The following is a 19,660-nucleotide window of genomic DNA, read 5'->3' on the forward strand; positions in this document are numbered from 1 at the left end:
TATGTGTGTGTGCTTTTATAAGGAGATGTAGGTAGCATGGGTGATGATAGGCACTCTACTTGTACTAGTACAAAGTGGAGATTGAGAAACCCTCGTCTTTTGACTTCATTCATTTATCCATTCATTTATATAGACAAGAAAAAGGAGTGCCTGTTGTGCCAGGTTATATGCCCTAGGAATATGTAAGTTATGGTTTCAGTCTTCAGAAAGCTCAGAATCAGACTTTTGTCTGGCATGAGTTTCTGTGGGATTTAACCATAGGAACTCACTTATCCAAATCATAGCAGGAGTCATTAGCATTAAGCCATGGAATAGGCCTCACCTAGGAAATGTGTGTAGATACAACAGAGAAGGGGTCTGATCACTGAACACTCTGACCCTGAGAAGTTGAGAAGATCACAGGAGCAGCCAGTGAAAGATAGAAGGAATAAGGGAATGTAGAGTACCAAGGCCCAGGCTATCTGGAAGATAATGCTGGCTGTTTTTTTTTTTTTTTTTTTTTTTTTTGTGGTATTGGGGTTCCTGGAAGCCCTTCTACCTCCGGGCTGCACTCCCAGACCTATTTTTTATATTTTTTTATTTGGAAACAGGGTCTCTTAAGCCAGCAAGGCTGGCTCCGAACCAGTGCAATCCTCCTGTCTCTGCCTCCCAAGCACGGGGATTACAAGCCTGCGCCACCACGCCCGGCCTGGCTGTTCTAATGTACCTGGAGTCCTAGAGTTCTAGAGTTTAATCATAATTTGATTCTGAGTAACTGTGGGACATTGGAGAGTAAACTTTACTTTTTTGGGCCTGGCATTGATATTTGAAGTGAAGGTCTGGACTTGATTATCTCTAAATTTTTTCAATCATAATAAACATCTATTAACATTTTATAGTTTGCACAAACAATGAAATGGGTTTGTTTCATGGATTTGTCTAATTCAATCATCATAATAAATCTAGGTGTCATAAATAGCTACATCACCAGCCCTATTTTATCTTTTATTTTGAAACAGGGTCTCACTAAATTGCCAAGACTGGACTTCAACCTGCAAGTCTACTGTCTTAGCCTCCCAAATACTGGAATTACAGGTGTTCACGTTTGCAGTCAATTCCTATTTCACTTTTTTGTTTTCAGTGTTTTGAAACAGTCTTGCTAAGTTATTGCACATTGGCCTTGGACCTGCAATTCTCCTGTCTTGGCTTCCAAAGCATTGGGATTACAGGTGTACGCCACTGTGCCCAGCTTGTGGCCTGTGTTTTTATATGCATTTTACAGATCTAAAGAAGTGTAGAGACTTCCAGCGTCACACCATCATGTCAGTAAGAGGTTTGGATGTTGGTTTGCTTGATCTCAAAGCCTGTGCTCTCTTGTATGTCAACTACCTCATTACATTAATATTCTAGAGCTCTGTGATTATGAGCACATAGAATTCTTTCATTTATTCAGTAAATATTTGATTCATTGAATAAATGCCATACCTGCCATACCAGTCACTGTTCTAAGTGCTGGGATAGGATACAGTTGTGACCAGGACAAGCCTGCCCTCATAGGTCTTCATACTAGTGGAGGACACTGACAGTGAACAAAACAAACAAACAACAATTGTAATGTTGGCGGCATATAAAAAAGTTAGGTAAAAGAGCAATATGTTTTTGGAGGATGATCAAGAACAGCTCCTGTGAAGAGACTGAATTTGAACACAGACCTATTAATCTAAAGTAGAAAGCCACAAGAAGATGTGGTAGAAGGGAGTTCAGAGCAGAGGACGAACAAGTAAAAGATCCAGAGGAACGAGTAGGTGTTTGGAGGCTGCGATAGGGCAGGAGGCTGCCAAAGTGCATGGAGCTTCTGTGTCATTTAGGCCTCTGGGATCAGTTCTAACTTCAGTCGGTTAATTTTTTTTTTTAATGGTACTGGTGATTAAACCCAGGGGTATTCTGCCTCTGAGGTACCTTTTTATTTTATTTTTATAAATTTTGAGACAGGGTCTTGCTAAATTGCTGAGGTTGGCCTCAAAACTGCAATCCTCTGGCTCCCAAGTACTGGGATTATAGGTGTGTGCCACCACGCCTAGCTCTGTCAGTTAATTTGATGTGTGACTCTGAACAGAATGCCTAACTATTCTGAGTTTTCATTTCCTTATCTGTAAAATGGAGATAGTAAAGTAAGGGCTGTTTTGAGAATTAAATTAGAGAATGAATGTAAAGCACATACAGCGGCACTTGGCTCATCACTTCATTTATTATACATATGTTTACTCTGAGCAACAGTATCTTGGGCATTCATTCCACTGTCATTAAATAAGTTCAGTTTGTTTTTCTGCTTTTTTTTTCCTTCAGTACTGGGCATGGAACCCAGGGGCGTTCTACCTCCGAGCTACACTCCCAGCCTATTTTTTATTTTTTTATTTTGAAACAGGGTCTCACTGAGTTGCAAGGGCCTCACTAAGTAGTCGAGGCTGTCAGTGAACCCTGATCTTCCTATGTCAGCCTCCTAAATGATGGGATTACAAGCGTGTGCCACCATACCTGGCTTGCTTTTCTGTTTTTAAAATTCGTTTTAGTCAGCATATCTTAAAGTCCTTTATTTGTGCCAGGGCTGTACTAGGGTACATTCATCTTTGTATTGTAATCAAGAAAGGAAGTATTGGACTGAAAAGGAAACAATTTAGAAATTGATGAGTAGGTACAAAATGAGAGGCTGAGATTCTGGTAATTGTCTCCTCTGATATATTTATTTATGGTGGAAAGAAACTGCATGTACATTTCTGTCATCTCTCTTCATCACTGGATACTAGTTCTATTTAAGCACTTCCCAGCCAGACTTCCTGCTGATCCAAACCTGCTTGCCTTAGTATAATGAGATAGAGCCAAGTCCTCTATCCTTATGAGTCCATCTGTTTTCAGAACCACAGATGCTGCCCTTACAACTGCAACCCAACACAACTGGAATGATTTATTCATCTCCAGGTAACATTTTTGCACCAGCCTTCTGACAAAGTACAGTATCAGCTTTACACTTAATGAAGCATCCAGCACAGGTGGGGAAGCTGTGCTGTAAAAAAGATGCTTCTGGCTTAGAAATGGTGATGGACACGGGAGAGGTAAGCTGTTAGTCCTGAGAATATAGCTAAAAGAAGCACGCAGACACTGGCAGCAAGAGCTTCTCATCCAGTATTCCTGGTTACTAGACTGTTTGAGATCACTTAACTCATCAGATTCTTTTAGGTAAATGTTGTACCACTTTTGCATTAAATGAGGAAATCAAGACTGAGAGAGGGGAAGGGACTTACTTTAAATTGCATAGCAGTCTGAAACACACAGCCAGAAATAGAACTCAGGTGTTGTAATTCCCAGCCTCGTGCTTGGCGCCCCCCCCCCCCATTTTGTTGTGCTATGAAAAACTTTAAAGTATTATTCTCATATGAACTAGCATTATAATTATTTTTTGCTTAGTTGTTAATGTGCTCTGTTGCCTTGAACAAATCACTTTTCCCCCTTAACTGAATGAGCAAGTCAGTTGATTTTTTTTTTCTTTTTTCTTTTTTTTGGTGGTACTAGGAGTGGAACCCAGAGGCTTTCTACCTCCGGGCTATACTCCCAGACCCATTTTATATTTTATTTGGAAACAGGGTCTCACTAAGTTGCTGAGAGCCTCACTAAGTAGCTGAGGCTGGCTTCAAACCTGTGCGATTCTCCTGTCTCAGCCTCCCAAGCTCAGGGATTACAAGCGTACGCCACCACGCCCGGCTGTCAGTTGATATTTTTAGCCTCTCATTATCTGTAACATGAGAATAACACTTGTTCTGAATTGTTTTGGAGATTAAATAGATGAAGTTTATGAAAGGTGCTTAGGTGATTTTTGGTAATCAGAGTGCTAACCAAATGCTAGTTGAGTAAATTATGCATCTACCTTGTGCCAGTTCAGTTTTTAGGCTTTTTATTTACATTATCTTACTTCTACATTTCTTTCTGTCCCTTCTTGTTATATTGAGGATCTAACTGGCATAATAGTATTTTTCCTCCATGACAAAATCTTTAGTTAAATCTCTACAACCAAAAGTAGTTGCTGCAGGGCCAGAGGTATAGCTCAGTGGTAGAGCACTTACCTAGCCTGTGAAGCCCTGGATTCAACCTCCAGCACTATCTTCCTCCAAAAAACTGCAATAAACAAGGGATGCATACTTTCATGAACATCTAGATTGTTAATATGAGCTTGTGGTATCTTTTGGTGAATACATTGGAGCTCACCTGAGTCTTGACCTGTATTTCTCCCCTACGGCACTTTGGGATCCTCTGTTTAGAGGGCAAGTCACTATTATAACACTTTGTCCCCTTAAAGAGGTTTGGTTTCCCTTTTGGAAAGGTTGGTTTTAGTAAGTTGCTTTCCTTTTCACTTTAGGTTTTAGGCTCTTTGTTAAGCCATCTGCTTCTCAATCTCAATTTCCCTTTACCAGCAAGGGCCTACAGGCAGTTCAGATGGAGAACAAAAGATTTCCCAGTTCCTGGTGGTTTTGCAAGAGTAGGAAGGCTCCAGGGAGAAATTGCAATTGCTTGTTGGAATTCATTTGTGCTGTGTGCCTAACTAGGCAGTATTTTACCAGAGCCTCTGCAGGGCTGGCAGAGGAGATAAAATTCTGGAATGGAGGTCTATCAATATGCATTCGGACTGTTTCACTTCTTGCCAGTTTTAGCTAGGGCTCTGAAGTTGAGCTTTTTGGAGATGATTTTGCTGGTTTTCTCTTTTAATTTTTTGGCACCTGCCTCTGTTGTCCAAGTAATCCATTGTCTTTTTTTTTTTTTTTTTTTTTTTCCTGTTTGGTTGCTTTTCCTGGTTGCTGATCTGTTCAGTGAATGACTTAGTATAATACAATTCAACAGTTATATTAAGTGGAGATTCATAAATGAATAAAGTAAGGGGAAACCTAAAATGAGATAGTGGAGAAATGTTGGTAAATCCACAGATAGATGGCTTCAAATCTCATATTTTTTCTTGGGTCACAGACCTTATGTCTCTGTTTCTTTCCTTTTTTTTTTTTTTTTTTTGGTCATACTGGGGGTTGAGTCCAGGGGAATGCTGCCTCCAAGTTACTACCCCCAACCCATTTTATTTTATCTTTATGGAACTGGGGATGGGACCCAAGGCATTCTACCTCCAAGCTACACCCTCAGCCCTATTTTTATTCTTTATTTTGAAACAGGGTCCCACTAAGTTGTAGAGGGCCTTACTAAGTAGCTGAAGTTGGTTGCGAACTTGTGATCCTCTTTTCTCAACCCCCAAGTACTGGGATTGCAAGTGTGTGCCACCACGCCTGGCTTGTTTTTTTGTTCTGAAATAAGATCTCACTTGGGCGTCAAGAGTCTCCTTTGCTGAGGCTGTCCTTGAACCTTCAATCCTCCTATCTCACTTCTCCAGCACTTGGATCACAGGTGCACAGCAGCATGCCTGGCTTTCTTCTAGTATCTTTGAGCCATCGTTTCTTCTTCTCCAAGAATATAAATATCACCTTGCCTAAGGTTGCAGTGATGATCAAATGAGAGAACACATAGGAAAGGATAAGGCATCAAGTTGGTGCACATTAAATATTTTCTTCTATCTTCCCATCTCCTTAAGGGCACGAGGAAATCAGACATTTATACATGTGATTCAGTGTGTGTGTGTGTAATACGGATCTAAGAAGTGGCTGGAATTAGGGGATGAGGACTTTGGGCAGATGCATGTCTTCCTTGAAACTAGCTTGAGAGGTACATTTTGATAAGGCAACATCATGCAACCTTCCTGCCCTTAAAGAAGACCCTAGGAGGGAGAAAAAGCATCTAAAAATAGAGGCCTTGAGATGCAGGTTTTCTCAGGGGAACCACTTGAGTATCTCTGGTAGCTACTAGTCTCTTAGAGATAAACCCATCTGCTTCAGCTGAGAACAGAACCTGGGGTTTTTAAGTAGAACTGCCTTTGGGAACTGTTAGTACATAGTATGGAAGACTGTAGTACCAGCCATCCCCTTTCCACTTCTAAAATCTGTCACTTATCATCAGAATGCTCTTATCCAAGATGTAAGTCTGATCATCTGAATTTGCTCTTAAGCTCTTTACTGGCTCCCTGTTGCCTTCAGGTTAGAGTCCAGCTTCCTTCTGTGACATGCACAGTGCTCCTTGGTTGAATCTCGGCCTGTCCTTTCAGCTTCATTTCCTACTGCTCTTGCCCATGTCCCGCTGACACAGTATTGTTTGCAGCTTCTCAACCCTTTCCTACTCATTTATTTCTGACGTCTTCTAGTCTTCTGTACTTTCTGTTTTGATTGACAAACTTCTACTCTTTTTTAAAAAACTCTTCTCAATCACCATGCTTTCTGGGAAGTTCTTTCTGACTTTTGAAAGTAAAATGCCATGGATGAAAGACCTCCCTTCATTGGGTTCATCAAGGATTTTGCACTTAGAAAAATCTATCTACATGTTGTAGCATCTGATTATTGGATACTGTGGCACATCTCCTCCCACCCTCTTTTTGTGTGTGTGTGTGTGTGTGTGTGGTACTGGAGATGGAACCCCGGGGCATTCTACCTCCAAGCTACACCCCAGCCCAATTTTTTTAGTCTTTATTTTGAAGCAGGGTCTCACTGAGTTGCAAAGGGCCTCACTAAGTAGCTGATCCTCCTCTCTCAGCCTCCCAAATGCTGGAATTACAAGCTTGCTGCCACCACTGCTCTGCTACAGTAACCCATTGTTTAATGCTTTTGTTTTATATTCCTTTGGTTTCTTTGTTATAGTGCTTTCATTGAAACAATTTAATCCATATGTAGAGTCACTTACATCTATTTTTAGAATTAGAAAAACAAATGCAGATATAATATATCATCTTGCTGGACTCTGCAAATTGTATTACATACTTTCTTGTAATGAAGCAACCATCAGTAAAATCACTAGGTTTGGAAAGGGCTATTATCAGATTCATGGTACAAATTCATCTGATCTGATTTTTCTTTTGGTATGGGAATTGAACCCAGGGCATTCCCCCACTATTTTTATTTTTTTGGCCCCAGGGGTGTTCTAGCTCTGATATATACTCTTAGCCCTATTTTTTTTTTTTTTGGTGGTATTGAGGATTGAACCCAGGGGCATTCTACCTCTGAGCTACACCCCGTAATTGTACTTTATTTTTTATTTGGAAACAGAGTCTCACTAAGTTGCTGAGAACCACGGGGTGTGGTGGCGCACATTTGTAATCCCAGCATTTGGGAAGCTGAGACCGGAGGATCGCGGTTTGCAGACAGCCTCAGCTACTTAGTGAGACCCTCTGCAACTCAGTGAGACCCAGTTTCAAAATAAAGAATAAGAGCCTGGTGTGGTGGTGCACGCTTGTAATCCCCGCGCTTGGGAGGCGGAGACAGGAGGATCGCACGGGTTCGAAGTCAGCCTCAGCTGCTTAGTGAGGCTCTCAGCAACTTAGTGAGACCCTGTTTCCAAATAAAATATAAAAAAAGGTCTGAGAGTATAGCCCAGAGGTAGAAAGCCTCTAGGTTTCACCCCTAGTACCACCAAAAAAAAAAAAAAAAAAAAAATCAATAAAAACAAAATAAAGAATAAGTTGCTGAGAGCCTTGCTAAGTTTCTGAGGCTGGCTTTAAACCTGTGATCCTCTTGTCTCAGCCTCCTAAGAACTGAGATTACAGGTGTGTGCCACCACACCCAGCTCCCCAGCACTATTATTTTAAATTTTGAAACAGGGCCTCAGTATGTTGCTGAGGGCTTTGCTAAATTGCTGAGGCTGACCTTAAACCTGCAATTTTCCTGCTTCAACCTCCCAAGTAATTGGATTACAGGTGCGTGCCACCATACCCAGCCACCCTCAACCCCTTAAGAAAATTTTTAAAATTCTGAACAAGGTCTCACTAAATTGTTGAGGCTAGCCTGTAATCCTCTTGTCTCACCCTCCCATGGGATTACAGGCATATACCACTATGCCTGGCCATCTGATCTGATTTTTAAATCATGGACACAAATTTTGGCCAAGACAAACATAACGTTTATACTTAAGCTTTTTCTTTTCTGTTTTCCTTTTCCTCTGAGATTGAGTCTCATTGTGTTGTTTAGGCTGGCCTTGAATTTATGATCTGCCTGCCTTAGCTTCCTGAGTAGATGGGATATACTTATGTTTTCTTTCAAATAAATTTTCATCTGAATTTCCCTCTTTTCTGATATGAGAATATGAAATCTGTCTTTAATGTTTGAGCTGATTCTTATAATTAAAGGTGGGATACTAAAAAGTTAATTGGAAGTTTTAAATACATGGGTTGGGCTTACTGATTGATATGCACTTTGCTATGTGATATTCTGCCTGGAGTGTATATGGGGCAACTACAATGTTTGTATCTTTAGGTCTTTCCACTGGGGCTCATCAAATTCTCTGGAAGATCTCTACTCTCTTAGAAGTTATAGGTCTAGCTGTCAGTGGTTTGGAAGCTAAGTGGGAGAGGAAGGCTCTCAATATTCAGTTCACTTATATGCTAATTTTTTGTATAGGAGCCCTGCCTTGAACTGTGCCTGCTAATCTCCTATTTTAACTTTTTTCAGAGGAAAAAGAAAATCTCCAGTCTTCTGATGTAGGGGAGGTAATATGGGTCTTTAACTGTGTCTTAGATGTGTAAGTAATCAATCCTTTGGGTTTGTTTGTTTATTCATTTATTTGTGGTGCTGGGGATGGAACCTCAGAGCCTTCCCCTCTGGGCTACACTACCAGACCTATTTTATATTTTATTGGGAAACAGGGTTTCACTAAGTAACTGAGGCTGGCTTTGAACCCGTGTAATCCTCCTGTCTCAGCCTCCCAAGTACTGGGATAACAAATTTGTGCCATCACGCCCAGCCAATCCTCTGGATTTTAATACTTTATTTATTTTCAGAAATAATGGTGCTGCTACTTTCTGAGCTCTATGGGGTTAAACTGAGCCCCCCCCCCCAATGCTGACTTAGTATTTATCTTTTTGAGATTTGATAAATCAGTTGTTACTCATCTTTTGGTATTCAGTAATTTGTGGTTGTTGCTCTCTCCCATGATGGTTTTATGCTTTATTAAAAAACTCAGGCCGGGCGTGGTGGCACACGCTTGTAATCCCCACGCTTGGGAGGCTGAGACAGAAGGATCGCACAGGTTCGAAGCCAGCCATGCTGGCTTAAAGAGACCCTGTTTCCAAAAAAAAAAAAGTATAAAAATAGGTCTGGGAGCGTAGCCCGGAGGTAGAAGGGCTTCCAGGAACCCCAGTACCATTAAACAAAACAAAACAAAACAAAAACTCAAAGGTAGGGGCTAAGGAAAGGACATATATTCACTTTACCAACATTATCCTGAAACCTATATCAGAATTTCATTCCTTGTTGTGCAGGTGAAGAAATTATGTATTACTATTTTTGAAAGTAGCTATTTGTACTAGGAAGAATATGGGCTTTTAATTTTGAAAGATTTGAGCTTTTAATTCATTGTCACCAAGCTGTGCACCCTTGGGATACCTATCCAGAATGCGATGCCAGGAAGCTTTAAGATGGTATGCAGCATGGCTGTGTCAGCCAGGCTCATCTCTGTGGCTGTACTCATACTCATCCACATGAAGGTGGCTGCGTATACTCAATAGTATAACCTAACACAGTATGGCTCAAAAATAGGTATAATTTTCTTGACCAAATTTTATCAATTAATTTACTGCTCACTAGCAAATTAGGGACACCCTCCACTTCCTGCCCCACCCCTGTAATAGGAGGAGTTCAATCTTGGATGAATGCTAGGCAGGCACTCTGCCACTGAGCCACATCCCTATCCCTTTTTATTTGATTTTGAGACTGAGTCTTGCCAAGTTACTCAGTCTGGCCTCAAACTTGCAGTCTTCCTGCCTCAGCTTCCCACGTGACTGGGATTACAAGCCTGTGCCACCATGCCTGACCATCTTTATTTTTGTTTTTGTAGTACTGGGGATATAGGGCCTCAGGCATGCAGGCAAAGTTCTCTACCACTCTACCCCAGCCCTTTCATTTATTTATTTATTTATAAATTTTGAGGCAGAGTCTTGCTAAGGTGCCTACCTAATCTGGCCTTTGTAGTACTCCTGCCTCAGCTTCCTGAGTAGCTGGAATTACAGGTATGTGTCACCACACTTGGCTTTGATGCTCTTTAAGCATCAAATTAAAAAAAGAAGTATGACGTACAGTGTTGAGTAGATCGCCCCATGCATTATAAACTCTTCAAAATAGAAAGACTATCATTGAATCTAAAAACCTTGATGATGTAGTTCAAAACAAAAGCCAGAATCTACTTTTTTGTGTGAATTCTATTGTTAGATTTTTCATGTGTGTGTATGTGGGAATTGAATGTAGGGCCTCATTGGGCTTAGAGCACACCTCAGTGGTAGAGCTCATAAGTGCTCTACCACTGAGGTGTGCTCTAAGCCCAATTTTTGTGGTGGTGTGAGTTATTTTTCTGCCTTTTCTTGGTGTTTGCTAAACGCAGTAGAGAATATTGTTCTCTGTTATTTGGCTACTTCTCACCTACTACATGTGGTGCTCCCAGGCAACTGAGTTTATTAGATGTGCTTTTAAAGAAAGAGTAAGGCCCTAGGGACTCTACTAGTGGTGAGGAGTGAAGAATTAAAGGCAGTTATTTGGTGTTTGAGAGGCCTTTTTTGCTTGCTTCCTGATTCTCTCTCTTTCAAAAAGGCAAGGTAATTGGATTGTTAAGTTCCATGTAAGTGGGGTTTGTAGTGAAATGTAATGGTCTGTCATGAAAGTTGCATTCATCCGTATTACCCCAGTTTTAAAAATGCTTCATAGTGATTTCTATAAAGTAAGTAAAGCAGGTAGGATTATTCCCATTTTATAGATGGGGGCAATTTGAGATCCAGAGTGATTTAAATGCCATGTTCATATCATATGAGTGAATAGTAAAGCTTGGACTAATCTCAGGTCATCTGACTCAAACTCTATCACTTTGTCTCTTCTCTATTTTGCCCCCCCCCCTTTTTTTAATGTGATCCTCTACAAAGAGGGTCAAATTCTTTCGAAGACAGTTTCCTGTTTAGCCAAGGCTGGTCCAAAACTCCTAGGCTAAGTAATCCTCCTGCCTCAGCCTCCCAAGTGGCTAGAGTTATAGGTGCGCACCACAGTGCCTGGCTGAGAAGATCATATTCTTTAGGTCAGAGTATAGTGCGATGAGGAATGGCCCTCATTTGATCCTTAGAGTAGCCCAGTGGAACAGGTAGCCTTTTTTTTTATTTCTCAGGTGAAGAAATTGAAGCTCAGAGAGATTAAATGACTTGTCCAAGTTCACCTGGAAAAATGAAGATTTGTCAGAACCTGGGTTTCATTCTCTTCTTTTGACTTCAATTCCTACATTTTGATTACAGTGAGACGTCTTCCGTAATCAGAATAAACTGCCAAAAATATGCCAGCAATATGAATATTAGACAACAATGGCTTGCACTGTTAGTAAACAACTGAGTCCTCATCTTTAGAAGGGTTTCAGCTGATTGGGTTCTCAATCTGTTTTTCCAATTTCTGTAATGGAGGAAGATGAAAAAACTGCTGTTTGGATTTGCAACAAATTAATCTCTTTAGTGGAAGCTCTAAAGACACATAGTTGCATTGCTGGTTTGGTACAAGGAATACTTAAGCTCAGAAGTAGAAATATTTACTGAGTAGTTTAATTATTTAGACCAGGAGAGGTTGTGAATCAGGGAATATTAGAACTCCAAGATGCATGCATTCTTAGGTCTGTAGCAGTTCTGTATAATTTAGTGAGCTTCTGCTGTGTACTAGGAACAATAATAGGCACTAGGGAATGTCTTGCTTAGGAATCTCAAAGTGTAGAAGGGAAGAGACACAAATTGCATGTTTGTAGTCATCGAGACTCAGGAATAGGACTACTAATCCTAGGTCTAACACCGAGTGACCTTGGGTAGGTTATTTCGTCTTTAGAACTCTAGTTCATCTATAATAGAGGAGCTTTATTCAGTCATGGCCCAGATGAGGAGACAAAAATCACAGCAATAATTTAAACTGGTTAAATTGAATATAAATAATTGTTAACCAGGCAAAAAGTGGTTAACTACCAAAAAAGATAAAACAGAACTTTGAGGTAGAATAGAGGTAATAACTGTAGGAAATTACTACAGCCCTAGAGCTGAGCAGGGAAGGAATTTAGAAGAGAGCCTCACAAGGCTGGGGTTTAGATCTGAGGAGAATATGTAGCCGCCACAGCAAGTGCTTCTGTTGCTTTGGTGAAGAGGAAACGGACACGGGCACTGCCTCCGAACCTGAGCCTCATTGCGTCAAAATCTGCCCACTCTGTTGCTGCCTTGTAGAAAGATCGGAAAGATTCCTTTCTCTCCTAGCCTTGCAGCCTCCTTTCAGCACCCTCTATTGGCAAAATCTAACAGACAGGCCCTCAGATGGGAAAAGAGAAACGTAGTGTGCAGTCTAGTCTAGTATCACAGCGAGACAGTGGAGAATCAGTTTGGAACTGTAAGGCAATAATTTAATAACCTCTGTGACAATTGTCTGTAGGATATCTGTCATTCTCATGTACACTGTGAGTTCAGCAGGGGCTGGATCAGTGTCTGCTGTTCTCTGTATCTGCATTGCCCTGGAAGGGACTTGGTATTAACTCGTTTGTCTTAGCATCTCAGATGTGGAATACCTATAAAAACCTAAACTTAGTATCTAATATAGAATTGTATAATAAGTACTACTAGTAATAATTGATATATGCTCTAGGTTATTGTTTCCAACTTATTTTAATGTACTTATGTCAGTTTTGTTAAACATCTTAGCAGAAGTGAAAACTTGGGATTTAATGGGTTAAAGAGTTGCATAGCAAATACTATTTGACTAAAGGAAAATCTAAGATATGAAGTAGATGTTTTCTAGGTTTGTGTACTTCTGCTTACTGTTGGAAGGGATTTGCTTTCCAACAGGCATCTTCTTTAGCAGCTACTTTATAAGTTAAAGCCATATTGAAGGTACAGACCTTGTGCCTGTCACGTGCATAGATGAGCACAGGAGAACATTTTGCTCTTGATATTCATCTGTTCTATGAAATTAAACACATCTTTCCTGTAGAGCGACAATCTGAAATCTAGTGTGGGTACTTTGCACACATGTATATTTCTCAGAAGGGTAAGACAGCTAATTAGTTCCTTTCTTCCCCTCAGCTCATTGTTTTATCCCTAGTATAGAGATGGAGAAGCTGAGGGTCCAAACGATTGACAAACTTGACTGAAGTTACACAGCTATTAAGTACAAAAGCTAGGACATGATCCCAGGTTTGACTCTTCTACAGTTTGAACAGGGCAACTTTCCTTTCTCCCAACTAAAGAAGACAAGCCCGGAGTTTTGGTTAGTTGATGGCAGTAGAAATGGACAAAGAAATCTTTCTGTCCATTTGGGGCAGGGCAAGCGACAATAGAGCAAAATAGCAGCCCTTGCAAGGTGTAGTGACAGTGCTTGCTAGTAATTGGCCTTTGAAATAAGCCAGTCTGAGCCTGAACGTCTGGCACTGATATGTGAGTCTGGCACTGATATGTGAAATCGTTGCTCTTAGACCACAGGGTTGTGCGCTTGTGCGCGCGCGCTCCCTCTCCCTCTCCCTCTCCCTCTCCCTCTCCCCCTCCCTCTCCCTCTCCCTCTCCCTCTCCCTCTCCCCCTCCCTCTCTCCCTCCCTCCCTCTCGCCCTCTCTCTCTCCCTCTCGCTCTGTCTCACTCTGTCTCTCTCTCAGCACTGACCTCCCAGCTACAGGGTCTCACTGAGGTGCGAAGGGCCTCACTAAGTAGCCAAGGCTGTCTGGTCTCAGCCTCCCGAATGCTGGTATTACAAGCGTGCACCAACACACCCCTCATCTTTCTCTTTCTTTAATCCCACACCAGCAGTTTATAAAAGAATTCTGAGCGGGGCATTACTTCTGTAATCCAGTACTTTGGGGGCCGAGACTGGAGGATTGCAGGTTCAAGGCCAGCCTCAGCAACTTAGACTTCATTTCAAAAATTAAAAGTAGGAAATGCTGGGAATGTGGCTCAGAGGTAGACTGCCCTTTGGTCGATCTTCAGTACTCCCCCAACACACACACACACACACACACACACACACACACACACGATGAAACCAGTAATGGCAGGATTTGCTAGTCAAGTTATTCAACTGGTTATTGTGATTATCTATTGAATGGCCAGACAGCAGATTGGCTCATTTGGGGTATGACTTCATTACAAGAGTGAAAAGTCTTTGCACCACGGTTACCTTTACTTAGTTGTTTCTCCTTCTCCTTCTCCTCCTCCTCCGTCTCCTTTTTTTTTTTTTTTTGGTGTTACTAGGGATTGAACTCATGGGTATTCTACCTCCAAGCTACACCCCCAGCCCACTTTTTAATTTTTATTTTGAAACAGGGTCTTGCTATGTTGATGAAAGTCTCTTGCTGAGGCTGTCCTCGAGCTTGTGATCCTTGTCTCAGCCTCCCAAGTACTGGGATTACAGGCATGTGCATGCCACCACACTTGGCTTACCTTTCCTTAGTTTCTTATGATAGTTTTGAAAAGGAGAGAATCTTAGGATTGTCACCTTCCCCTTTGATTTTTCTTGTTGTAAACACTGCTTCTTAACTGCACTTCAAAAGTGATGAGATTTATTCTTTTGAAGGAACCGAAGAGTTTGTATCTGTCATTTACTTGTTTTTGTTTTGTTTTAGTAATGGAGAGTGAATGCAGGAACATTCTACCTCCAGCACTTTTTTTTTGTGGTATTGGGGGTGAAAGCCAAGGGTATTGTACATCCAAGTGATACCCCCTAGTCCTAGTCCTATTTTTATTCTTTAGTTTAAAACAGGGTCTCACTGAGTTGCAAAGGACCTCACTAAGTAGCTGAGGCTGCCCGCAAACCGTGATCCTCCTGTCTCAGCCTCCCAAATGTTGGGATTACAAGCGTGTGCCACCATGCCCAGCGTTCCAGCACCACCACCACCACCACCACCTCCTCCTCCTCCTCCTCCTCCTCCTCCTCCTCCTCCTCCTCCTCCTCCTCCTCCTCTTCTTCTTCTTCTTCTTCTTCTTCTCCTCCTCCTCCTCCTCCTCCTCCTCCTCCTCCTCCTCCTCCTTCTTATTATTATTATTATTGTACTAGGGGTAGAACCCAGGGGCTTTTCTACCTCCGGGCTATACTCCCAGACCTATTTTATACTTTATTTGGAAACAGGGTCTCACTAAGTTGCTGAGAGCCTCACTAAGTAGCTGAGGCTGGCTTTGAACCTGTGTGATCCTCCTGTCTCAGCCTCCCAAGCGCGGGGATTACAAGTGGGTGCCACCACTTCCGGCTAGAACTTTGGACATTTAAAAATATATTATCTGGCCGGGCGTGGTGGCGCACGCTTGTAATCCCCGCGCTTGGGAGGGGGAGACAGGAGGATCGCGCAGGTTTGAAGTCAGCCGCGCTGGTTTAAGAGACCCTGTTTCCAAAAATAAAAAATAGGTCTGGGAGTGTAGCCCAGAGGTAGAAGAGCTTCCAGGAACCCCAGTACCACACACACACACACACACACACACACACACACACACACACACACACACAAAATATATATATATATATCTGCTGAGTGTGGTGGCACATACTTGTAATCCTCCTCCTCCCCCCTCCTCCCCCTCTTCCCTCTCCCCCCCCCTCCTCCTCCTTCTCCTTTTTGTGGTATTGGGGATAGAACCCAGGGGCCTTCTACCTCTGGGCTACATTCCCAGACCTATTTTATATTTGTTTTGGAAATAGGGTCTCACTAAGTTGTTGAGAGCCTCACTAAGTAGCCAAGGCTGGTTTGGAACTTGTGGGATCCTCTTGTCTCAGCCTCCCAAGTACTGGGATTACAAGCATGCGTCACCACGCCTGGCTTCTCTCAATCTTACATATTGTTAGATGTTGGGTTATTAAGTTAAGGAAATCATTAAAGAAATAACAATTTCCCAGAACTTAAGTTTAGATTAAAAAACTCAAAATGTTCAGTGTATTAAGTGATAAAAGAAACACATCCTCATGAAAATTCAGAATACTGAACTTCCAGGGAGAATTACAGGGTCACACACAAAAGCATTGGACTTCTGAAAACTCATATTGGAAGTTAGAACAGAGAAATTGCTTTATGAGAGAAAATAATTTTTCAACCTAAAATTCTATACCCAGTAAACACAAATATGAGAACAGGCCTGGGGCAGATCTTCATACAGCAGTATCTCAAAAGATTTATCTATTATATATGCCATCTCAGAAAACTTGGTAGTTTGATTTACCAAAATGTGGTAGAAAAGAAAGAGGAAGCCATGGAACTAAGGAAATATGAGCATCTAACATTGGAAAATGAGTAAAAATTCTTACATAATAACTTAAGGAGTGTTTCAGGATAATGGTATGGATATAATCTGATAATAATTTAATTCAAAATTATAAGTATATTGGTAGAAGGGAAGTGTGAGTGATTGTGTGTGTGTGTGTGTGTGTGTGTGTGTGTGTGTGTAGTACATGATGATAATAATATAAAAGCAAACTCTCATTACAGAAAGATAGTAATAAGTGACTAAAATAAAAAAAAATCTAAATGCTAGTCTGCATATGTTTTGGAAATAATTACTAGGAGATGGAGCAAAAAGTTGAAAGTGGTTGCATTGTGAAATAGAAATCAGGGCTGAGGTAGGAGATTTCTGCTTGTCTTAAGTCTTATAGTATTATTGAATTTGACTTACAGAGCTATCTATAACTTTGATAAAAATAAAATTAGATTAAATTATGAAATAATTATGTCTTCCCTCTCCCTAAAAGCATTTAAAATAAAGTTATTATCATACATGGAAATAAGGCCCTGGGATGAAAGGGGATGAGGTTTTAGAATAAATAACTAGATAGAAGCACATGTGGTGATGTATGCCTATAATCCCAGTACTTGAGAGGCTGGCAAGTAGTGAAATACTCATCAGTCTAGAAAGACCCTGTTTCAAAATAAAAATAAGGCCGGGCGTGGTGGCACATGCTTGTAATCCCAGCATTTGGGAGGCTAAGACCGGAGGATTGCAGTTCGCAGACAGCCTCAGCTACTTAGGCCCTCTGCAACTCAGTGAGACCTGGTTTCAAAATAAAGAAGAAAAAATAGGGCAGGGGGTGTAGGTCAGAGGACAAATGCCGCTGGGTTCCATCCCCAGACCTGCAAAACAAAACAAAACAAAAAAATAAAAATAAAAATAAAAATAAGCCGGGAATGGTGGCGCATGCTTGTAATCCCTGCGCTTGGGAGACTGAGACAGGAGGACCCACAGGTTCGAAGCCAGACTCAGCTACTTAGTGAGGCTCTCAGCAACTTAGTGAGACCCTGTTTCCAAATAAAATATAAAATAGGTCTGGGAGTATAGCCTGGAGGTAGAAAGCCCCTGAGTTCCACCCCCAGTACCCAATAAAAGAAAATAAATAAATAAAAATAAAATAGTGCTGGGAGTATAACTCAGAGGTAGAACCCTTACCCTTGGATTCAATTCCCAGTCCAAAAAAAAAAAAAAAAAAAAAGAATAACTAGAGAGGCTGGGACTCCTGTTCTAGCTCTCTGACTCTCATCAGTGCCCTTTCTGCTCTATTCTGCTTTGAAGTGCTTGCCCTGATGTTTATGTGAGTGAAAGCCTGGGCTCCCAGCAGTGCCTTCTCAGTATTTTTTATATTGCCTTTACAGCCTCTGCATGTGGGACCCTGCTAAGTCCCTGACATAGCAAACAAGAGTCCTAAGTGACCCAGTTTCTGAGTAACTGATGCTAGGGCAATAAATGCCATGAAACTGCTTTCAGAAATAATACTTTGGCAGCCTCCCTCCCACCCTTAAAATGAGCTAAGGATAGCTCTTTTGTGGACCATAGACTCATGCTCTTTTTTAATTTAAGGATTGATTTTTAGGGGTTAGAGGTGTAGCTCAGTAATAGTATACATGCTTAGCAAGAGCAAATCCCTGAGTTCAGCCCGTTCTCCCCAAAATTGTTGGCCCCTGACAGATACTTGTGTGTGTGCAGGGGTGAGGGGGTACCAGGGATTGAACCCAGTGGGGCTCTACCACTGAGCCATACCCCCCCCAGTCCTTTTTATTTCTTATTTTGAAACAAGGTCTTGCTACATTACAGCACACTGGCCTTGAACCTGCAGTTCTTCTGTCTCAGCCTCTTCAAGTACTGGGGTTACAGGCATTACCCACTGTGTCGGTCTAAAATACCTGTCTTAAGAGTGGTCAACAGCCTGATTACTCAGGCTGTATGTATGTGTGTGTGTATGTATGTATGTATGTATGTATGTATGTATGTGGTACTGGAAATGGAACCCAGGATCATTATACTTCTCAGCTACACCTCCATCCCTATTTTATTCTTTTATTTTGAAACAGGGTCTCACTAAGTTGTGGAGGGCCTCGCTAAATAGCTGAGGCTGGCCACAAACCTGCAGTCCTCCCAAGTACTGAGATTACAAGTGTGTGCCACCATGCCTGGCACAGCCTGAGCTTTAGTCATAGACCTTAAATGTAGGCTCTGCTCCTCTATTTTAGCTCTCCTTCCCTAACCCACTAAGTAGGATTCATTCTTCCTTCCCCTTCCCTACCTCACCTGTGGTAGTAGAGATTGAACTCTTGACTGAATCCAGGGGATCAGTATACCTCCAAGCCATACCCCCAGCCCTTTATTTTTATTTTTATCTTTTTGTGGTACTGTGGATGGAACCCAGGGGTTTTTCTACCTCTGGCCTATACTCCCAGACCTATTTTATATTTTATTTGGAAACAGGGTCTAAGTTGCTGAGAGCCTCTAAGTAGCTGAGGTGGCTTTGAACCTGCACTCCTCCTGTCTCAGCCTCCCAAGCGCTGGGATTATAAGCGTGCGCCACCACACCTGGCTATCCCCAGCCCTTTGTATTTTTTATTATGAAACAGAGTCTTGCTTTGTTGGTGAGAGTTTCACTAAGTTGCTAAGGTTGGCCCTGAACCTGAGATCTACCTGTCTCAGTTTCCCAAATACTAGAATTACAGGCTTGTACCACCACACTTGATTGTTTTTTTCTAAACTGCAGTTTGAACTTCTTGAAAATTCCCTCCTTGACACCTTGGTTAGTAGGTCCTGTCGTATTCTCAAACATCCCGTGCCCCATATAGTTCTTTAGATCACTTCCATAAATAATCTTTACTCATTTATCATTCATGCAAATTTTATTTTATTCAGTGAGAAATCTCAGTATCTAATGGTGGGGAGCCATTTTTTGTCCTCATATGTGAATCACAAGCTTCAAGCCAAAAGTGATGGCCTCAAGATAAGCCAGTACAATGCTAGATGGCCCCCTTCCCCATTATTATTACCATTAAAACATTCTTGTGCACAGCCTAGCTACAAGCCTCCTGGGTTTTCTTTGCTTACTAGTGAGGGCACTCTGGTTTTATCCAGTTGAAGACTAATTTTCTAGTTCTAGAGATTAAATGAAAAGTAGTTATCCCCCCTCCATCTTCACCAGAGCAAAAGTCATAACCAGTTATGAACAAAAGTAGAGCTTTATTCTTTTTTCTTTTCTCTTACTCTCTTTCTTTTTCTCGTTTTTTTCCTCACTGTGGATTGAATCCAGGGGTTGCTACTTCTAAACTAGACCCCCCAGCCCTATT

This window comes from Muscardinus avellanarius (assembly GCF_963383645.1).
Source record: "Muscardinus avellanarius genome assembly, chromosome: 1".
NCBI lineage: Eukaryota > Metazoa > Chordata > Mammalia > Rodentia > Gliridae > Muscardinus > Muscardinus avellanarius.